This window comes from Myotis davidii, unplaced genomic scaffold, assembly GCF_000327345.1.
Source record: "Myotis davidii unplaced genomic scaffold, ASM32734v1 scaffold356, whole genome shotgun sequence".
Lineage (NCBI taxonomy): Eukaryota > Metazoa > Chordata > Mammalia > Chiroptera > Vespertilionidae > Myotis > Myotis davidii.
The window spans coordinates 181,269-187,691 of record NW_006288188.1 but is presented as its reverse complement, the minus strand read 5'-3'; the positions used below and the strand labels follow the sequence as shown (position 1 = coordinate 187,691).

General features: G+C 41.0%; 1 pseudogene; it reads left to right on the top strand.

Moving 5' to 3' along the window:
* LOC102766726 overlaps positions 1–6,217 on the top strand; it is an 11,939-nt pseudogene extending 5,722 nt beyond the window's left edge.
* Positions 6,218–6,423: the final 206 nt, after the last annotated feature.

The following is a 6,423-nucleotide window of genomic DNA, read 5'->3' as shown; positions in this document are numbered from 1 at the left end:
TAGTCCTATATAATAAAAGCCTAATATGTTAAGCGTTCAACTGTAGACTGTTCAACTGTTTGACCAGTCTCTATGATGTGCACTGACCACCAGGGGGCAGACACTCTGACCAGTAGGTTAGCTTGCTGCTGGGGTTTTGCAGATCATGACTGTGCAAGAGGGGCTGGACACGCCCTGGAGCCCTCCTGTGGTCCCTCCCCAACCCCAATCATGCACCGGTGGGGTACCTCAGCCTGGCCTGCACCCTCTCCCAATCCAGGACCCCTCAAGGGATATCAGAGAGGTGTTTTGGCCTGATCCCCGCAGTGTCCCCACCAGTGCACAAATCCGTGCACCGGGCCTCTAGTGTAAATATAATACAAACAGCCCACAGGTACATACTTCATTCTGAAAGGTTACCCTCCTCTTTCACTTTCATAAATATACTCTACTCCTTCCTTTGTATGTGGTCACCAGTCTCATCACTTCTTCATTTACCGTGTTTAAAGAATCTCTTTCCATTCCCTCTGGCCTTCTATTGGCTTAGCCCTTTATTACTTTATATCTGGAATGTTTTATAATGATTCTCTGCTAACAATGCTCTCTCCTCTAATCCAACCTAAACTATCCTACACTTTGTTCCCAGTACAATTTTTATTCTAGAACCACCAAAGTCTTTCTTCATATCTGACTTGTTATGAATTAACAAAATGCTGCTATGAGAACAAATGCTGAAACACCATTTGTCCTTCTTCCCACAGAAAGAATCACCCCCAAACTGCTGAGCCTGAGCAGCACAGCACCACAGCCTGTCCCCACTCTTCTTTTGTGAGACAGCCATGCTGCACTGCTAGAGGGCCAACATGCCTCTCACAGTCATACCGCTGATTTTCTGTCTCTTTGCTCACACTCTTGCTTCTCAGGCCTTTCCCCACTCTCACATCTTCAAATCTAAGAGATTTTTTTAAAATATGTTTTTATTGTTTTTTAGAGAGAAAGAAGAAAGAGGGATGGAGAGATAGAATCATTAATGGGAGGATTTACAGAAGTCAGTATATAACTCTATTCCTAGCAACATGGTAAGGATACCAGCTGGATCATAAAGGAAAGACACAGGCAGAGTCTGCAGTACTCCCTGTGCAGGCTTCCTTATGACCTCTCTCTCCCACATGGGGTCATGTGGAGCACACTCTTCCCAGCAACGAAAATTCAACAACATGTGTGCAATGTTTTGTCCCAGGGGGGCCCACTAGAGACTTAGACCCCAAGCTTTATATTGGGGGCTGAGTATATAGACACATTCTGCCTAGAATGTATCAAAATTTCATAGACTCCCAGACATTCAGTATAAACCATATTGTCTGCACAATCTACTGTTATCAGTTAACTGTTGACTGGGGACACTCTGTGACCCAACTTCCCAGATACCAGCTAAGGACCAACCTTGGGAGCAGGCCTTTCTGAAGACAGCAGTCACCGATGTGCGGTGTTAACTGTTTTCTGCAAAGTAAGGTACTCCCATTTTCTAACTTAACAAACTAAATCTTACCAATTGCTCAAATAACTCATTTAAAGGAAATAATTAAAATCATAAATATGGTCAATCTTAGTTCTTTTAAATGTCCCATCATTTTCTATAAATGTAGTAAGATTTCAACTTTAAATCAAAAGCCTAAATCACTTATTTAATTACACAATTGCAATTGGACAGGCAAAATTGTTCTCAGATGCCAAATTCTATTCAGTCATATAAATATCCTATATAATAAAAGGCTAATATGCAAATTGACCGAACGGCAGAATGACCGGTCACTATGACATGCACTAACCACAAGGGGGCAGATGGTCAATGTAGGACCTTCCCCCTGTTGGTCAGTGCGCTCCCACAGAAGGAGTGCAGCTCAGCCAGAAGCCGGGCTCACGGCTGGCAAGTGCAGCGGCGGTGATGGGAGCCTCTCCTGCTTCTATGGCAGTTGAACATCCCCCAGGGGCTCCCAGACTGTGAGAGGGCACAGGCCGGGCTGAGATACCTCCCCACTCTCAGTGCATGAATTTCGTGCACTGGACTTATAGTATAAAATAACCAAAAGGGGAAATTCTTTAATATAAAAATATTAACATAGATTTGATTATCTTAAACACTTCTATGATTAATCCTAAATCTTCTTAAAATGAAAGTTGCTTTAATACTAAAGAAACTAATTGTCTCACTAGCATTGTTGGCAGATATGCCAGCAGTTGGAGTTAGCATGATTTGGAAACTGGAGATTTTTACAGAGAATGATTTCTTGCCCTGCCCCTGATCTGTGGTTGATAAGTAACTTCAAGATGAGTTGTTGTGATATCCCTGCATTTGTGTTTTATATTAGCTAATTCTGAATGCCAACTGGCATCTGTAATTTACCCTAAATTAATTATTAGTAGGATATTGCTTTATTTTTTAAATTTTGGTCTAAATTTAAAGCTTTTTGAACATAATGAAATTCTTTATTCTTTCATATTCCTGCTATCTTTTAGGACCACACATTTTTTTTAGATACTTATCAGATTGAATATTGGATATTCATTGCTTCTGATTTAATCTATGTGGTCACAACTCTCAAAGTTATTCTCCCCCTGGTTTTCAGCAAAATTGAGTGGAAGGTATAGAGATTTCTCATATAACTCTGCAATCAACATACCACCAGAGTGGTGCACTTGTTGATCAACTGATGAACCTACACATCATAATCACCCAAAACTCAGAGTTTAAATTAGTGTACATTCTATGGATTTTGACAAGTGTATAATGACATGATATCCATTATTGTTATATTGTACAAAATAGTTTTCCTGCCTTAAAAATCCACTGGCAACCACCAATTGTTTTACTGTCTGCATAGTTTTGTTTGTTTGTTTCAATGTCATGTAGCTAGAATCATATAGTATGTAGCCCTTTCCAGAATGACTTCTTCACTTAAATAATATGCATTTAAGTTTTCTCCATGTCTTTTCATCACTTGATAGCTCATTTCTTTTTAGCGCTGAATAATATGCCATTGTCTAGATGTACCACAGTTTATCCATTCACCTACCGAAGGATATCTTGGTTGCTTCCATTTTGGTAATTATAAATAAAGCTGCTAGGAACATTCATGTTGAGGTTTTTGTAAGGACAAGTTTTCAGCTCCTTTGGGTAAATCTTGATGCTGGGACTTCTCAATGGTGCCCAGCAACTCCTCCCTTGTTTCCCTATCCCATTCACTTTTCTATTATCCTATTTCAATACTTCATGATTTCTTCCTCCTCAGTACTCTCTCCCGTAGTCATTCTCAGCTTATATATAACCTACTTCCCTACTTTATTAAGAAAAGTGAAGCAAGAGGAAGAGACCTCTAGGTTCCCTGCACCATATCTGCCCATCTATGAGCATACTCTGCCTTCCCTCCTATGACTCTGGCCTAGATGAACTGTCCATGCTCCTGTCTAAGGCCTAAGGCAACATCTCCATTTGCAGTAGATCCCACCCCCTTTCCAACTCAATGAGATCAATTTCCCCCTTTCTCTCTACATCATCAGATATAGATATAGATATAGATAGCATTCTATATGTGCTATATTTTATATATCATATACTTATATATCTATAGAAGTTTATCTACATCTATATCTATCCCTCTTTACTGAATCATTCCTAACAGCATACAAACATGCTGTTGTTTATTGATTTCTTCTCCAACATCTCTCTTCATCTCACATCTTCTGACCACTGCTCTATTGCTCTGCCCTCTTTTACAACAAAACTCTTCAAAAGAATTCTCTATACCTGCATCCCCAGTCGGTCTCCCATTCTCTCTCACCCAACCAGAACCAGAAGACATAACACTAAGTTGTTGTTTTAAGCGTCTTACTTATAGAGTGGTTTGTATGCAACGGCAGAGAACTGGAACAATAGCCCATGGAGGGCAGCGCCAGGCCTGCTCTGGGAGAGAGCTTATCCCCTGACAGGATTACATGACTTTGCCAACCTGCATCTGCAGAAGCCTGGGGAGGGACTGAGGGTGTAGATTCTAAGGGTGTTAAGACAACAGGGATAAAATATAATAATCAAGCCCAATTAATTGACATGAAAATTTTTCAAACAATATAACCTTACACCTAAGGGAACTAGAAAAAGAGCAACAAACAAAGCCCAAAGTGAGTAGAAGGAAGAAAATAAAGAAGCTCCGAGTGGAAATAAATGAAATAGAGTCTAAAAAAAAATACAAAAGATCAATGAAACCAAGAGCTGGTTCATTGAGAAGATAAATAAAACTTTAACCAGATTCAAGAAAAAAAGAAAGAAAACGCAAATAAAATCAGAAATGAAAGAATTGGCATGACAACAGACACTACAGAAATACAAGGTGGACCTCAAAAGACAAGACAAAATCTCAAATAAATACACGGACTTGGGTAAATTCCCCCAGGTTTTGGAGTACAACATGTTGGTTGGAATACTGGAGATAGTGCTAACAGTTTGAAAAGGTTAGCTAATGAAAGCCTGGACTTAATGAAAGCCTAGAGTTAATGAGGTTGAAATGCCAGCAAGCTTTGGGAAAAGAGAAATAGACTCATAATGTGCAACTTGCTCAGTCACGTCCAAACTAGATCCCTTTGGGAAGGTCTGAAAGATGCTCCTTTCACCAAGACATTAGGAAGTGCATTAGTGGGGCAGGTTCCAGCATCCTTAAAGAGCTCCTTGGCATTACTTATATTTTGGGCTGGGTGATTTGGTGTACATTGCAGGATGTTTAGCAGCATATCTGGTCTCTGCCCACTAGATGTCAGTAGCACACACACATCCCATCCGCCAGTTGTAACAGGCAAAATGATTGGCAAACCATTGCCAAATATTCACTGGGTTACCAGATTAAGCAAGTAAAAATACAGATTAAATTTGGGTTTCAGATTCAAATCATTGCATGAGGGCATACTTATGCTAAAGCATTATTTGTTGTTTATATGAAATTAAAATTTAACTGGGTACCCTGGTGGCTATTTGGCAGCCCTACCTGAGGGGCAAAATCATGCCTGGTTGAGAACCACTGATCAAAGACAGTGCTTCCCAGTCTTTCAATGTGCTGGGACTCTCATTAAAACACTCATTCTTGGAACCATGCCCCAGGATTCTGATTTAGTAGAACTGGAGTAATACCTATGAATTCGTATTTTTAATGAGTTCCCAGATGTTGCTAATCATTCTGGCCTAGGGATTTCTCTTAAAAAGTACAGCCCCAGAGAGATTTTCTGGGTGACCACACCTTACACTTGAGCAAAGGAAATATCCAACACTTCTGGGGATTATTAAATACTTCCTGTGAAATTACATTGAACCTCAGTAGTGGCACAAAATGCCACAAGGTTAAAAAATTCAGAATAGCTCTTTTTCATGGCACCTCGGGGGATTTCTGCCTCTTCAGGATAAAGTCCAACACCTCTTTCCCAGCCACCGGCTGCCAGAAAGTCATTGAAGTGGACGATGAATGCAAACTTCGTATCTTTTATGAGAAGTGTATGGCCACAGAAGTTGCTGCTGGCGCTCTGGGTGAAGAATAAAAGGATTGTGTGGTTCAGACCAGTGGTGGGAACGACAGACAAGGTTTCCCCATGAAGCAGGGTGTCTTGACCCGTGGCTGTGTCCACCTGCTGCTGAGCAAGAGGCACTCCAATTATAGACCAAGGAGAACTGGAAAGAGAAAATGAAAATCTATTTGGGACTGCATTGTGGATGCCAATCTCAGTGTTCTCAACTTGGTCACTATAAAAAAAAGGGGGGGGCGGGGAGAAAGATATTCCTGAACTCACTGATACCACTATGCCTCAACTCCTGGGGCCCAAAAGAACTAGCAGAATCCACAAACTTTGCAGTCTCTCTAAAGAAGATGATGTTCGCAAATATGTTGTGAGAGAGCTCTAAACAAAGAAGGTCGGAAACCTAGGACTAAAGCACCCAAGATTCAGCATCTTGTTACTCCCCGTGTCCTGCAACACAAACGCAGCATATTGCTCTGAAGAAACAATGTACTAAGAAAAATAAGGAAGAGGCCGCAGAATATGCTAAACTTTGGGCTAAGAGAATGAAAGGAGGCCAAAGAAAAACGCCAGGAACAGATTGCCAAGAGACGTAGACTGTCCTCTCTGAGCGCTTCTACATCTAAGTCTGAGTCCAATCAAAAATAAGATTTTATAACTAACAGATAAAGGAGAGCAAATATCAAGAAAATTCAGAATAGGGGCTTATGGAACTCAGCAGATAGATGAAGTCTTGGCCTAAGTTAGCCTAACCATGGATCGCCACATGGAGTGACAGCTATTGTGGTAGGGAGCATCAAATGGAATCCCCCCGGAACTGCCCTCTCACTCCTGCCTCTCCTCTACCAAGACTGGAACCCAAAAGTTATACCACATCCCTGAGGGGGTTGC